At 36.8% G+C, this 17,206-nt stretch overlaps 1 long non-coding RNA gene and 1 other non-coding gene across 3 annotated transcripts in view; one reads left to right on the plus strand and one right to left on the minus strand.

Annotated features, from left to right (window-relative positions):
* LOC145536404 (uncharacterized) overlaps nucleotides 1-17,206 on the plus strand; it is a 584,758-nt gene that overhangs the window by 527,328 nt on the left and 40,224 nt on the right. The window lies entirely within an intron of this gene.
* Nucleotides 5,041-5,113, minus strand: TRNAG-UCC (transfer RNA glycine (anticodon UCC)). The gene has a single exon. It is a non-coding gene; the product is annotated as a tRNA-Gly (tRNA).

Consider the following 17,206-nt stretch of genomic DNA (forward strand, 5'->3'; position numbering starts at 1 on the left):
GGAGAATGATGATTTAGTGTGTTGTTACATTTTTAATTTCAGATGCCACTTGTTTATTGCTTGTATATAGGATAATGACTGACCTCTGACTATCAACCTTATATCCCTAAATGACATTATTTGTTTTTAGTTTTAGTTTTTTGTCAATTCTTTTAGATTTCCTACATAGGCAGTCACGTCAACTGTGAAGAAAGACAGTTTTGCTTCTTTGTCAACTGTGAACAAAGACAAGTTTTGCTCCTTCCTTCCCATATACCTTTTATTTCCTTTTCTAACTGTATTAGCTAGATCTTCTTAGACAGTGTTGAAAATGGTGAATGAGGACATCCTTGCCTTGTTTTTGCTTCAAGTTTCTCACCGTTAAATATATTAACTGTTTGTAGATGTTGGCATATTGAGATGTTCATTGTCATTTTGAGATATTCTGTCATGTTGGGAAAGTTCCCCTTTATTTCTAGTTTATTGAGAGTTTTTTCCTAAAGAATGTGCATTGGACTTTGTCATGATTTTTTATTTTTTTACCACATGGTTATGTGGTTTTTCTTCTTTAGCTTGTTACTGTGATATATTACATTAATTGACCTTTGTTAAGCCAGCCTTACACAACTGTAATGAATCTAACTTGATCATAACATGTAACTATTTTTTACACATTTTTGGGCTTGATATGCCAATATTTTGTTGAGGTTCGTTTTTTTTTTCCATCTGTGTTTATGAGAGTTATTGCTATGTACTTTTCCTTTCCTGTATTGTCTTCTGTAGTTTTGATATTAAGGTAATGATGCTTTCATAACATGAATTAGGAAGTAGCCCCTCTTCTGTCTTTTGGAAGAGACTGCTGAGAATTAGAATTTCCACCTTAAATATTGGGTAGAATTCACCAGTGAACCCATCTAGCTCTGATGTTTTGTTTTGGAAGGTTTTCGTTTACTAATTGAAGTTTTAAATGCATACAGGTCAGTTCAGATTGTGCAGTTCTTTTGTGAGGTTTTCTGGTTGTTGTTCAGTGTCTAAGTTGTGTTTTTTTGTGACCACATTAACTGCAGCTAGCCAGGGTTCCCTGTCCTTCACTGTCTCCTGGAGTTTACTCAAATTCATGTCCATTGAGTTGATGATGCCATCCAACGATCTCATCCTCTGTCATCCCCTCCTTCTTTTGACTTCAGTCTTTCCCAGCATAGATTCTTTCTTGAAAGGAATTGGTCCGTTTAACTAGGTTATCAAATTTGTGGCCATAGCATTATTGATCATATTCCTGTATGTCTTTTAAATGCCCATGCAGTTTTTAGTGAAGTCTCCCCTTTCATTTCTGATAGTACTAATTTTGGTATTCTCAATTTTTTTAGTTAGCCTGGCTAGAGTTGAATGAGTTTCATCGATCTTTCCAGAGAGTTGACTCTTGGTTTTATTTTCTCTATTTACTTCCTGTTTTAAATTTCACTAATTAATGAACTAAATCTTTCCTCCTTACTTTGGATTTAATTTGTTGTTCTTGTTCTGATTTCCTAAAGGTGAAACTTAGATTACTGGTTTTTAGCTCATTCTTGTTTTGAAATATATACAGCCAATTCTATGAATTCCCCTCTAAGCATTACCTCACACAAATTTTGATGAGTTATGTTTTCATTGTTCTTCAGTTCAGTTCAGTTGCTCAGTCGTGTCCGACTCTTTGTGACCCCATGGACTGCAACACGCCAGGCCTCGCTGTCCATCACCAACTCCCGGAGTTTACCCAAATTCATGTCCAGTGAGTCTGTGATGCCATCCAACCATCTCATCCTCTGTTGTCCCCTTCTTCTCCTGCCTTCAATCTTTCCCAGCATCAGGGTCTTTTCCAGTGAGTCAGTTCTTCACATCAGGTGGCCAAAGTACTGGAGTTTCAGCTTTAACATCAGTCCTTCCAATGAACACTCAGGACTGATCTCCTTTAGGATTGACTGGTTGGATCTCCCTGCAGTCCAGGGGACTCTCAGAAGTCTCTCTAACAAGTTCAAAAGCATCAGTTCTTTGGCGCTCAGCTTTCTTAATAGTCCACCTATCACATCCATACTGGAGAAGGCAATGAGAACCCACTCCAGTACTCTTGCCTGGAAAATCCCATGGACAGAGGAGCCTGGTAGGCTGCAGTCCATGGGGTTGCTAAGGGTCGGACACGACTGACCGACTTCACTTTCACTTTTCACTTTCATGCATTGGAGGAGGAAATGGCAACCCACTCCAGTGTTCTTGCCTGGAGAATCCCAGGGACGGGGGAGCCTGGTGGGCTGCCGTCTGTGGGGTTGCACAGAGTCGGACACGACTGAAGCAACTTAGCAGCAGCAGCATATCCATACATGACTACTAGAAAAACCATAGCCTTGACTAGACGGACTTTTGTTGGCAAAGTAACATCTCTGCTTTTTAATATGCTGTCTAGGTCAAATTTTTACATTTCTCTTTATTCTGTGATCCATGTGTTACTTAGAATTGTGTTGGTTAATCTCCAAGTATTTTGAGATTCTCCAGCTATCTTTGTGGTTTTCATTTCTAATTTAATTCCAGTTTTTGCCTGAGAGTGTACGTTGTATGACTTTTATGCCTTTAAATATGATAAGGTATGTTTTATAACCCAGAATGTGGTCTGTTATAGTGAATGTTCCATGTGAGCTTGAGAAGGATGTGCATTCTACTGTCATTGTATGAAGTAGTCTATTTATGTTGATTATATCTGGTTAACTGATATTGCTGTTCAGTTCAACTATATTCTTACTGATTTTCTGTCTGGTAGACCTGTACATTACTGATAGGGAAGTATTGAAGTTTTCAATTAAAAGAGTGACTTCATCTATTTCTCCTTGCAATTCTAGCAGTTTTTGCCTCATATCATCTGATTCTGTTTTTAGGTACATACACACATCAAAAATTGTTGGGTCTTCCTGAAGAATTGATCCTTTAGCATTAAGTAATGTCACTCTTTATTCCTGATAATTTCTCTTGCTCTGATGAAGCTCTCTTTGAAATTAATATGGATACTATAACTTTCTTTTAATTAGTGTATCTTACTATTCAATATATCTTTCTCCATTCTTTTACTTCTAATGTATGTGTCTGTATTTAAAGTGAGTTTCTTGTAGACAACATATAGTTGAGCCTTGTTTTTTAATCTACTTTGACAGTCTCTTTTAATTGGTACATTAGACCATTGACATTTAAAGTGATTATTGATGTAGTTGGATTAAGTTCTTAACATATATGTTACTGTTTTCTATTGTTGATCTTTTCTTTGTTCTTATTTTGTCTTTACTCTTTCTGTTTTTTGTGGTTTTAATTAAGTACTTTGAACAATTCCGTTTTCTCTCTCTTATATTAACTGTACTTTTTTATAGTGCAGAATTTGCAATGTACATTTATGACTATTCTATTTCAAAGTTCAAATATACTGCTTAATAGGTAGTGCAAGTACCATATTCCTTATTTCTTTCTTCCATCCCTTATACTATTGTTGTAATTCATTTAAATTATATATAATTTATAATCAATAAGTTCATTGTTGCTATTATTGCTTTATTTTTTTTGGCCATGCAACATGCAGGATCACCATTCTTGGATCAGGGATCAAACCTGTGTTTCCTGCAGTGGAAGTACAGGGTCCTAACCACTGGACTGCCAGGAAATTCTCCCTATTATTATCTTGAACAAACTGTTGCCTCAGATTAACTAAGAATGAGAAAAATGAAATAGTTTATTTATCTTCACTTTCTCTAGTGCTCTATCTTTATGTAGATCCAAGTTTCTGACCCATATTCTTTTTCTCTGAGAAAATTCTTTTAACATCACTTGTGAGGCAAATGTACTGCAATGAATTTTCTTAATTATTTATTTGTCTGAGAATGTCTTTATTCCTCCTTCACCTTCACCTTTGAAAGATAATTTTGCAGGATATAGCATTCTGACTTGTTTTTTTTTTTTTTGACTTTAAATATTCACTCCATTCTCTTGCTTGCATGGTTCCCAAAGAGAAATGAGATATAATTCTTATCTTTGTTCTTCTAGGTAAGGAGTCCTCCTTGCTCCCATCCTAGTTTCTTTCAAGAGTTTTTCTTTATTATTGATTTTCTGAAGTTTTGAATATCATGGATATGCCTAGATGTAGTTTATTAAAGCAGTTCTCTTGTTTGGTGTTCTTTGAGCATCCTGGATCTATGGTTTGGTTTCTGACATTAATTTGGGGAAATTATCAGCACTATTACTTCAAATATTTCTTCTGTTCCTTTCTCTTTTCTCTTTCTGGTTTTCCTAATACCCATATGTTTTACCTTCCATAGTTTTCCTACAGTTCTTAGATATTCTGTTCCATTTTTTCAGTCAATTTTCTTTTTGATTTTCTGTTAAGATTCTGTTGACATAAGGTTCTGAGAGTCTTCTTACAACTGTGTCCATAAATACCATAAATGTATCAAAGATATTCTTCATTCTTGTTATAGTGTTAGCATTTGATTCTTTCTTAGAATTTCCATCTTTCTGTTTACATTACTCAATTATTCTTCTGTGTTGTTTAATTTTTCTATTAGAGACCTTTGCATATTTTAAGTTGCTTCTCTGATAATTCCAACATTCTTTTCATATTTGTCTGTGGTCCTGATGCTTGTTCTATCTTTTAAAACTATATGTTTTTTGCGTTCTAGTATGTAGTTGTTATTAGAAAGCTGGACATTATGTAGTACATTAAAAGAAACTGTGGTAAATGGACTTTCAGTAATAATGCTGGTGAGGTGCATGGAGAAAGAAAGTGTTCTATAGTCCTGTGATTAGCTCTCAGTCTTTTAGTAAGCTTGTGCCCCTGGACTGTGTAGTTCAAAAGTGCTTCCATTCTCCCACCTCTTTAGGCAGGACAATGGGATGGATTAGGGGGCTGGCATTATTTCCCTTTCCCCCCTTGGAAAGCAAGATGCTGGAGTTGGATATTTCCTTTCCCCCAGGTCAGTTATGCTTGTTGTTGTTGTTGTTGTTGTTTTTAGTATCTTTTTCTTTTGAGGAGCTTCACTGTACAGCATGCAGAACTTCCCTGGCCAGGGATCAAACCTGTGCCCCCTACATTGGAAGTGTGGAGTCTTAACCACTGGACCACCAGGGAAGTCACAGTTAGGCTTTGATAAAACTCCAATAGGTTGGACTCTACTAAAATAGTTTCTCTTTAGGGTAGGCTTTGTTAAGAGAAAAGAATGCTTTGGTATGTTTTAAAAAATTAATTCTCTCCTCTCCCCGCCAGAATCATGAGGAAATTTTTCTCTCATCATAACTGTGAAAACCTAGGAGAGTCCCTGGCAGTAAAACACTAAAGTGTGGGAATGCCCCCCTAAGACTGGCACCTCATAGAGTTTTCGACTCTCAGATTTGTTTACAATGAACCTCTAGCCATTTTCAAACTATAGTTTAAGTTTTCCTACCCTAGTACTGGTTCTTATTTATGTTTCTGCTCATGGATGTCTGCTCGAAAAGTCATGATGTAATATATCTGACTGGCTTTTTCTCTGATTTTGGAGGCAGTTATTTGCCTTGTAATCTCAGTTGCCTCTTAGATCTGAAAAGAGTTGTTGGTTGTCAGTTTTTCAGCTTTTTATTTGTTGGTTAGTATGGAGTGATAACTTCCAAAGTCCTTTCATGATGGACTGGAGACCAGACATCAGACTACTTTCTTGGTCTTTAGGTAGCATACTGCTGCTGCTGCTAAGTCGCTTCAGTCGTGTCCGACTCTGTGCGACCCCATAGACGGCAGCCCACCAGGCTCCCCCATTCCTAGGATTCTCCAGGCAAGAACACTGGAGTGGGTTGCCATTTCCTTAGGTAGCATACTTACTTCCTAAGTCATCATGCTTTGTTTACTGTATCTTACAGCTATCAACTGTGAGCCAGTTAATTAGTTTGCTTTTTGTATCTGTCTCTTCAATTAGAAAGGTATTGCATGGAAACATGGACTTGTTTGTCTTCTTAACCTCTGTATTCCTTTCATCTAAAACAATGACTAGAACTCAGTAGGCTCTCTTAATTATTTTGTAAATGAATGGATGAGTGAGTCACCTGAATTACAGGGTTAATCTGTGATTTTGTATTTGTGTGATTCTGTGATTCAGTTTGGGTTTTCCCACTTGTTTGTCTTAGACACATACATTTTCTTCTATGTAAATGACACTCTAAATATTCTTTTGAAATAGAGTTTCATCGGTATGTGGGCCAGTATCAGTAATAGGAGTTGAAAGTCTCTCAATCTATGGCTGTCCATTTAAGCAGAATTATCTATAACAGTCAGCTTTGGATACAATCTCTGTTGGATTCATAAGTAAATGCAAAGCCAGCAATGGGAAGCAGTGTGGGGCAGATTTAAAAAGTAAATACCAAAATAAAAGTTACTGTTCCATGGCACTGATGGCATTTTAGATAACCTGATAGGCCTTCTACTGCTTGCTGGGAGTGCATTCATCTCTAACTTTAGAAGTCCTGAACGCTACACACTGATAAGAGATTAGCATTGTGATTCTGGGCACAGTCAGTTGCCAAGTTTCCATTCACCTATTATTTAGCAGGCTTTGCAAAAAGTGACCTTTTCATTATCGTTGTAGTTTTCTTGTTTTTTTTTTTTGTTTGTTTTCCCCAGTGTTTGTGATTCCTAATGCTGTTTATTTACAATGGTTTCTGGACATTCTGCATGGCATGAATAAAAATGTAAGAAAAGAGATTAAAGTTGTAATAACTTCATATAGTTTAAAAATAAAGATACCTAGAATGCATTTTTTCATAAAAACTGAGTGCCTTATTGTAAGATAAATAATTTTAAGAATTGTGGATATTTGAATAATCAATCTTGAGAAATTGTATCTAAAATTGTAGTGATAATCATCATCTCTTTTAGACTTTAAAGTATCAACCCTTCTTTAGAAATGAAGTTAGCTTGGTTTCTAACTCCTTAAGAGCAGTATGTCTTGTGTATTGCATGTGTCCTAATCTACAGTTCACAGTTAAGAACAAATATAGGCTCGGCTCATGGACTATATTTTTCTTATTCTATCAAATTTTTGTCATCAAGTTTATTGATTACTCTTTGGCCATTACAGGTATGGGACAGAGTGCTGTCACTCATTAATTCTCTAGTGGTTATCTAAGTGTGGCCTGACAAAATTGTTTATGAGCATATCAGTTTTGGATTTTCTTCCATTTTGATGATCTGTAATATAACAATTGATTATTATCAGTGAACCAGCCTGACTGAATTGACCCTACAAGCCCTAGTCCAGCTATTGTTACATGTTTTCTCTGGGGTGCTTGGTGTAACAAACAGCCCCTTGTTATTCAGGGCTTAAAAAAAAACAAATATGCATTTCTTATTTATGTTACTTTAGGGTTTAAAGTACCTTGTTACTCTGTTGAGCTCCCTTGAGTTTTGTTAGCATATGTTGGCCTTATTAGACTTTACTGGGCCTTATGTGCTGGGCTCAGTTAGGTTTGGCAGCATATGTCTCTGCATTTCTTGCCATTCAAAAGTCCGCACTAATGTATCCATTATCTTGGACATAACTATTCTAATGATTGAGGGCCATATCTTTTAATGATTGAAAGCAAGAAGGCCGCAGGCCACAATTGGTTTTAAGCTTCTGTTCACATGCAGCAAATGTTGCATGGCCATGACCAAACTCAATAGGGCAGAGAATACATGGCAAGAACAAGCATGGAAGAAATGACACTGAATGATAGTTCAATCTGCTACAAAATATTACTTCACCAACATACATCTCTTTATTCCTAACTTTTATCCCATAACATGGATAATGAATAACTATTTTTAGAACAGAAATGTTGCCAGTTATGACATTACATTCAAAGATCAAGAATAAACAACAGATATTTTTCTTTCCTAACCATCAGAAATATCATTGATTGGGTAGTTCTTTGATCAGGTACTTCCCTGGTAGTCCAGTGGCTAAGACTCTGGCTCCTAATGCAGGGGGCCAGGGTTCAATCCCTGGTCAGGGAGCTTGATCCCACGTGCCACAACTAAGACCCAGTGCAGCCAAATAAATTAAAAATATTTTTAAAAAAGAAAAAAAGGACTGTTGTTTATTAATATATTTAACCTTCTTAAACCTATTAGTTTTAGCTTGTAGCCTCTTCAGTAATATGTTTTATATATTTAGTTTTGATCAAATTCTTAGTTAATTTTTTTTTACTTTAGAAAAGACAATTTTGTAAAATTAGAAACAATTTTAGACCATTCAGCTGATATGACAGTTTTGAAAATCTCATTAAGAATTAGATAAACATGAATGTTAATAAATCTGAAGCAATAGTTGATTGATAGATAGTATTATCTCTTTATCCAAATATATTGTTTGAATATTGCACTTGGTTTTGATTCTAAAATGTGCCCAAGACTATATTGCTCAGTCACTTCAGTTGTGTCTGACACTCTGCGACCCCATGGACCATGGCCTGCCAGGCTCCTCAATCCATGGGATTCTCAGACAAGAATACTGTAGTGGATTGCCAGTTCCTTCTCCAGTGATAAAGTATGAAGTGAGTGAAATGAGTGGAATGAAGTCGCTCAGTCATGTCTGACTCATTGCAACCCCATGGGCTGTAGTCTACCAGGCTCCTCTGTCCATGGGATTTTCCAGGCAAGAATACTGGAGTGGGTTGCCATTGCCTTCTCTGCCAAGACGATGTGGCTTTCCTCAACTATCACTTGGATCTGTTGTGACAGAATGTATCATAACATGGTGTATAAAACTTGGACTGGGAAAATAGGTATGACCCTATAGTCATTAGTTATCCTTTAACATTTTATATAACAGTGAATTAGGTTTTCCACTTTTCTCTTTGCTGGTTTCCTTCTTTTAAAAGCACCACTACTAAACATCCAATCATATATAGCACTATGCTGGCAGACACACACACACACACAACACACACACACCAGTGCACATGTACACAAGCTTGTGTGTGTGTGTGAGAAAGAGAGAGAGAGAAAAATAAATTCTTATCCCACGAGACCATTCCTGGTCTTGTCCTTCTCTTACAAGTCTTCCTATCAATTTTCTGGTTGCTGTGGTTCAGCATAAGGTATAACAGGACAAACATAAGAAAGAAATATCTGTGCTTGAGTACACACAGAAGAAACTAGGACAGCTGTAAAAGTGACTAATGTTAATAATTTGGAGCTACTCAACTTTGTCAACCAAAGGAAAAGTAATTCTCTTTCTTCTCTGAAAAGGCATAAGAGCCCATCTGTGTAGAGTTCACACAGTCTGCTTCTTTCTGAGGAGTCCAGGAATAATGTTCAGTAGAAAGCCCACCAGTCCCATTTACTCTGCATGAAAGGGTACCGAATGCCACCAGACCTGCCGTGAGTGACTTTTTGCTCCTCATTTAATCACAGCAAGAGTCATTTTCACACAGCAAGGGATATAAAACTTTCAAACTAATAAAAGCATACTTCCAAAGAAATTTGCAAGAACAATTGAAATGACTAGTAGAAATTATCCAATAAAATAATAGTAAAGCTATAAGCAGAAACCACAGGACTAAGATCATTGTTTGTCAACAGGGTATGTGAGACTCTTCACTTGAGACATAAGGACAAATCCTAATACTGAAGACAAAATCTGAATTGGAAAGAGCCAACAATAAGTGAAAAATATTTAAAGGAACTTAAAACACATTACTAAAGCAAACCATTAAATTATTTCAGTGCTTGTTCTCCCTTTTGACCAATTTAGCATATCTGCCTCACAAAATTTTGGTAATAGCTATCCTTTTCTATTTCTCTTTATTTTTTGCTTTTCTTCCCATATATTTTTTATTGAAAGTTTTATGTGAAGTGAATGAATAATCACACACCAAGAAAGAGTTCATCATTGATATATTTTCAGCTGCTCTCGTATAAAATCATCCATTGAATATATTCAGAAATTGAAGTACTGGACAGCATAGATTCAGCGAGTATACTTATTTAACCATTCCCAAAAAAGATGGAAACTACTTTCCTTAGAAAACATTTTTTTTTGTCTATCTTTCCTGCAGCTCAGTCCCCTCATTAGCTTTTTACTTAAACTTTTAAGAATTTTTAGATAATTGTATATTCTCACACAGTTGTAAGAAATAAAATATAGACACCATAAAACATAGAGACACATTACCCACTTCCCCTCAATGATAACATCTTTCAAAACTGTAGTAAAATATCACAACCAGTATATTGACATAAATAAAATTCATCTGACTTGCTCAGATTTCTTGTTTTACTAGTACTTATTAATATGCATTCATGTTTAGAATTATGTAGTTTTTTTTTCCTCCAACCACAATGAATACAGAATGTTTCCATGAACACAAGGATCCCTGATGTTGCCCTTTAATAACCAAACACATGCACATACATCCTTTCCTCTACCCTACCTGAACACCTGTTAGTCAGTTTTCCATTTCTATAAACAATGCATTTTTAAGAATGTTATATGGATATGTCAGAGAAAGTAGCACTGTAAGGAACTCTGAAAATCTGCCTATCCTTAAAAGTAATGAAAAAACCAAAGCAAACAGAATTAACTGTTTTGGACGTTAACTAAAACCTTGTAGTGATCCATTTAAGGAAAATGACTGACTGTCAGTAAGAAAAGTGAGCATTAAAGAGTTTGAATTCAGTGTAGTCTGATCCTACGCCCCCCATAAGTATCATTGAAAGTAACACACAGTCACATTACTAGAGGGAGAAAAATGTAACTCAGTCTCAAAGATTTGTTTTTATTTGATTTGGCTGGTGGTTCCCTGAAAGAACACTAAGAAAATATTGGTGGTATTTTGCCCAAGTCAGAACTGATAGAGTGCTCAATCTCTATATGGGAATGCCTGTTGAAACTTTTGCAGACAAATGTTTGAATAACCTATGTTTAAGGTGATGAATAACAGCTGAGAAAAACAGAGTAACCAAAACACTTGAGAGGAAATGTTGGGGGAGAAGATTACATAAGGGCTTTTAAAAGTTCTAACATATTTCTGAGGATCTAGAGGACAATAACAAGATCAGGGTTGTGAACATGCCTAGGAAGCACTTGAGAAGACTCTAAGCTCTCACCTCTTGTTGACCTTGAAGCTCTGTGCAAACACGAAGTGAACACTAAGGCAGAGGTGTTACTTCCCAGCTGAGTGTTAAAAGAGTGGCTCAGCTTGCACAAAGAACTTTTGCACAAAACCCAAGAGAGATTTTGCTTCCAGGAGTCTTAAGGAAGTATCTACAGTTGACGGGAAAGCTACTAAATTAAAGACTTCTGTGTCCTTTTCATTATAGAGGACTGGAATGCAAAAGTAGGAAGTCAGGAAACACCTGGCGTAACAGGCAAATTTGGCCTTGGAGTACAGAATGAAGCAGGGCAAGGACTAATAGGGTTTTGCCAAGAGAACGGACTGGTCATAGCAAACACACTCTTCCAACAACAGAATAGAAGACTCTACACATGGACATCACCAGATGGTCAACACCGAAATCAGATTGATTATATTCTTTGCAGCCAAAGATGGAGAAGCTCTATACAGTCAGCAAAAACAAGATCGGGAGCAGACTGTGGCTCAGATCATCAACTCCTTATTGCCAAATTCAGACTTAAATTGAAGAAAGTAGGGAAAACCACTAGACCATTCAGGTATGACCTAAATCAAATCCCTTATGATTATACAGTGGAAGTGACAAATAGATTTAAGGGACTAGATCTGATAGAGTGTCTGATGAACTATGGACAGAGGTTCGTGACATTGTACAAGAGACAGGGATCAAGAAAATCCCCATGGAAAAGAAATGCAAAAAAGCAAAATGGCTTTCTGAGGAGGCCTTACATATAGCTGGGAAAAGAAGAGAAGCGAAAAGCAAAGAAGAAAAGGAAAGATATTCCCAATTGAATGCAGAGTTCCAAAAAATAGCAAGGAGAGACAAGAAAGCCTTCCTCAGCAATCAATGCAAAGAAATAGAGGAAAACAACAGATTGGGAAAGACTAGAGATCTCTTCAAGAAAATTAGAGATACCAAGGGAACATTTCATGCAAAGATGGGCTCGATAAAGGAGAGAAATGGTATGGACCTAACAGAAGCAGAAGATGTTAAGAAGACGTGGCAAGAATACACAGAAGAACTATACAAAAAAGATCTTCATGACCCAGATAATCACGATGGTGTGATCACTCACCTAGAGCCAGATATCCTGGAATGTGAAGTCAAGTGGGCCTTAGAAAGCATCACTACGAACAAAGCTAGTGAAGGTGATGGAATTCCAGTTGAGCTATTTCAAATCCTGAAAAATGATGCTGTGAAAGTGCTGCACTCGATATGCCAGCAAATCTGGAAAACTCAGCAGTGGCCACAGGACTGGAAAAGGTCAGTTTTCATTCCAATCCCAAAGAATGCTCAAACTACCACACAGTTGCACTCATCTCACATGCTAGTAAAGTAATGCTCAAAATTCTCCAGGCCAAGCTTTAGCAATACGTGAACCGTGAACTTCCAGATGTTCAAGCTGGTTTTAGAAAAGACAGAGGAACCAGAGATCAAATTGCCAACATCCACTGGATCATCGAAAAAGCAAGCGAGTTCCAGATAAACATCTATTTCTGCTTTATTGACTATGCCAAAGCCTTTGACTGTGTGGATCACAATGAACTGTGGAAAATCCTGAAAGAGATGGGAATACCAGACCACCTGACCTGTCTCTTGAGATACCTGTATGCAGGTCAGGAAGCAACAGTTAGAAGTGGACTTGGAAAAGCAGACTGGTTCCAAATAGGAAAAGGAGTACGTCAAGGCTGTATATTGTCACCCTGCTTATTTAACTTCTATGCAGAGTACATCATGAGAAACGCCCAGCTGGGAGAAATACAAGCTGGAATCAAGATTGCTGGGAGAAATATCAATAAACTCAGATGTGCATATGACACCACCCTTATGGCAGAAAGTGAAGAAGAACTAAAGAGCCTCTTGATGAAAGTGAGAGAGGAGAGTGAAAAAGTTGGCTTATAGCTCAACATTCAAAAAACTGAGATTATGGCATCTGGTCCCATCACTACATGGGAAATAGATGGGGAAACAGTGGAAACAGTGTCAGACTTTATTTTTTTGGGCTCCAAAATCACTGCTGATGGTGATTGCAGCCATGAAATTAAAATACACTTACTCCTTGGAAGGAAGGTTATGACCAACCTAGATAGCATATTGAAAAGCAGAGACATTACTCTGCCAACATAGGTCCGTCTAGTCAAGGCTATGGTTTTTCCAGTAGTCATGTATGGATGTGAGAGTTGGATGGTGAAGAAAGCTGAGTGCTGAAGAATTGATGCTCTTGAACTGTGGTGTTGGAGAAGGCTCTTGAGAGTACCTTGGACTGCAAGAAGATCCAACCACTCCATCCTAAAGGAGATCAGTCCCGGTCGTTCATTGGAAGGACTGATGTTGAAGCTGAAACTCCAATACTTTGGCCACCGCATGCGAAGAGTTGACTCATTGGAAAAGTCCCTAATGCTGGAAGGATTGGGGGCCGGAGGAGAAGGGGACGACAGAGGATGAGACGGCTGGATGGCATCACCAACTCGATGAATGTGAGTTTGGGCAGACTCTGGGAGTTGGTGATGGACAGGGAGGCCTGGCGTGCTGCAATTCATGGGGTCGCAAAGAGTTGGACACGACTGAGCGACTGAACTGAACTGACTGATGTGTATTCCATTTTAAATTTGTAACATAATGCATTCATTGGCTATCTTTTATTTCCTTTGCTAAGTAATCTGATTTTGTTTATGGGAAATAGATTCAGTAAAACAGAAATAACAACTATATATGTATTTCTGTATCCATATGCCTATTTATATACATATATCTGTATGTTGCATACACATCTCTGTCTATTGTATGTAATATATGTATATGAGAAGTAGGTAGGTATTGATATCTAGTTATATAAAAAGATTCCTAAGTGTTTATCCATCCATCTGTTATATCAGTGCTTTTTCGGCAGAAAAGGAAGATAAATTATTTCTTCCGTTAAATCTGAAATTTATCTATTGCAGGTAAATGAGAATATTTTGTTCTGAGTGAGTGAGTGAAAATCACTCAGTCGTGTCCAACTCTTTGCGACCCCATGGACTGTAGCCCACCAGGCTCTCTTCTGTCCATGGGATTCTCCAGGCAAGAATACTTGACTGGGTTGCCATTCCCTTCTCCAGTGGATCTTCCCAAACCAGGGATTGAACCGAGTTCTCCCTTTTTATCTTCTTTTCGTCTTGCTTCCTTTTGGTCTTTACCCTACTGGAGTCTTTGGAAACTGTGCGTATGTGTAATAACAACATCTGCCATACCTCTTCATTTTTGCTTAGGCTGGATTTGAAGAGCCAAAACAGGAAAATACTTAAGGAGACCTGAGACTCTCACAGAGAAATAAGTTAGAGCTGCTGTTTCTTTTAGCTTTGCTTTCCTGTTCTTTATTATTTATTTTTTTAAATGTAATCTCTCCTTTTATCAACCTTCATCATTTCATACTGTAAGAAAGTGAAATCACTAAAGGCAAATAACTTTATGAATCTGCTGAGTGTGAAGAGAAAAGGCCATGGTATAGATGAATGGATTAGGAGGGAGACACCTAACTCTAGGGGTTTACAATTGGTAAAAACTCAGGCTTTGTTGTATAATAAGTATCATTATGTGTTACACAGTGACTGAGTAGTGATTGCTTGCAGTGACGCAGGATAAGCAATCCTTCAAAATCAAGTATAAATATAACCAAAAAAAAAAAACAATATGGAAAAATTCAGAAATGTCCAACTATTGCTATTTCTTGGGTAAAACTCTACTGATCAGTAGTTGGTTTTCCCAACAAAATGTGAGAACAAGAGAATTTTAGAAAGCGGCAATTTTAAAGAAATGAAAGCTATGCAAAATACACTGCAGTCCTTCATTATATAGTTCATAAGTATGTAAAAAAAAGAAAAATTCTAGGCTGTTAATTCATAATTCTGGAAAATATTTTCCCTGCAGTGAATCTATAACTGGAGTTGTAGCCTTTCCCTTCTCCAAGGGATCTTCCCGACTCAGGAATCAGACCGGGGTCTCCTGCAGTTTTGTTCTGTATATAAGCATATTCTACTAATGTACTCACTTGTATTAGCTACACACTCAATTGTCTTTGTTAAGTGTCTAAAAAGCTTCCAGTTAGCCTCAATCACTTAGTTCTTGTTTTAGGCTCTTGAATCTTTCACTGTTCCTTTTCAGCATTTGAACAAGAAATCATTTATCCCACTTAAGTGAGTGAGGAGCTTTATACTCAACCTCTTTCAGGTAGAGAATGTGTGTATTTCTTTAATCATACAAGTGATACTTGGAATATCTACCAGTGTTTTTGACTCAGTGCTAGGATTCTATCTGAATAAACATCAATGTTAAATCCTTTTGGTGTATTACAAAATGGATGGTAGAGATCTGTACTTTTTATTTTGGGGTTAAAGAGTCATTTTTGTGCTTCTAATTTGAGATAATAGTTTTATTTAATTAGTAGTTTTACATTAACACGTTTATCTTTTTCAGTTCGGCAAGAATTCCTTTTTTTTTTTTTTTTAACAAAACAGCTGTATTAAGATGTAATTCATGTAACATAAATTAACTTTTAAAGTGGATGATTCAATATTTTTTAGTACTGCAATTGACCCTTGAACAATGTGGGGGTTACGGTTGCTGAATGTTCCCCCCAGTAGAAAATCCAAGTATAACTTTACAATTGGCCTTCTGTATCCCTGGTTCTACATCAAGGGCAGTGTAGTACTATAGCACCTATTTATTAAAAATATTCCATATATAAGTGGACTCATTCAGTTCAAATCCATGTTGTTCAAGGGTTAACTGTATATTCACAGAGTTGTACAACTATCACCTCTATCTAATTTCAGAAGAGTTGCATTCTGAAAAAAATCCATACCCATTAGCAGTTTTTTCCTGTAAAATATATGGCTTTTTGGACATCAGCACATTTCTTTTCAACAAGAATTTAGATATGTTTGTGATAATGATATATGAAATATTTCCTAAGCATAAGAAAGGATACCAACATTGATTTGGTGTTGTTAATAATTAGTTGTGACTTTTTAAACAAAAATCTAAGAAAAAATCAATGGATTATTTTTGGCTAGTCTTTAAAATATGGGTTCATTCATGCATTTTATTATAGTACCCATAGGTAAGGGATATATAAAGCATTTCTTGTATATGTGCAAATTTCTGTATACACTCACTTTCTTTTTAAGGGCTCTGATACCCATTCTGGGCTTCCCTTGTGGCTCAGTGGTAAAGAATACACCTGTCAATGCAGGAGCCATGGGTTCGATCCCTGGGTCAGTAAGATCCTCAAGAGAAGGAAATGGCAACCCACTCTAGCATTCTTGCCTGGAAAATCTCATGGACAGAGGAGCCTGGTGGGCTACAGTCCATAGGGTCACTGAAGAGTCAGACACAACTTAGCGACTGCTGCTGCTAAGTTGCTTCAGTCGTGTCCGACTCTTAGCGACCCCATGGACTGCAGCCCACCAGGCTCCTCTGTCCATGGGATTTTCCAGGCAAGAGTACTGGAGTGGGGTGCCATTGCCTTCTCCAACTTAGCGACTTAACGACAACAAGTGCCATTCCAAGATATTCAAAAACAGTTATGAATTTATTGTAAGAAAAATTCCCACTCCAAAAATCTCCAGCTAAATTTTGACAGAAGATAAAGTTGGCATATTAAAAAGAAAGAAATTTGGACATTACAGTAAATTCTAAATTTAATCAGTAACACACTGAGGTTTTATAAGAATTTGCCAAAAATATTTTACCATTTTACATTCCCATTTTACACATTCCATAATGTGTAATATTTAGAGTAAAATAATTTTGGTCTAGAGTTTTCTTTGTGTGAAGATATTGGTAACAAAATTTATTTATTTAATAGATATAAAGCTACTTAGATTTTCTGCTTCATATTTAGTCAACTTTGGCAGGCTGTACTTCTGCAATGAATGAGAATTCTATTGCTCCACATCCCAGAGGATACTGTGTTGTTGGAATGGCTGTAGTTTCACCATTCCTGTGAGTATTTTCTTCTTTTGAATTTTCACTTTGTAATTTCTAAAGATACTGAGAATTTTTCATATGCATATTGGAATGTCTTTTCACATGCATATT

The sequence above is a fragment of the Giraffa tippelskirchi genome, chromosome X, assembly GCF_054371585.1.
Source record: "Giraffa tippelskirchi isolate mGirTip1 chromosome X, T2T-mGirTip1v1.2.pri, whole genome shotgun sequence".
Classification (NCBI taxonomy): domain Eukaryota; kingdom Metazoa; phylum Chordata; class Mammalia; order Artiodactyla; family Giraffidae; genus Giraffa; species Giraffa tippelskirchi.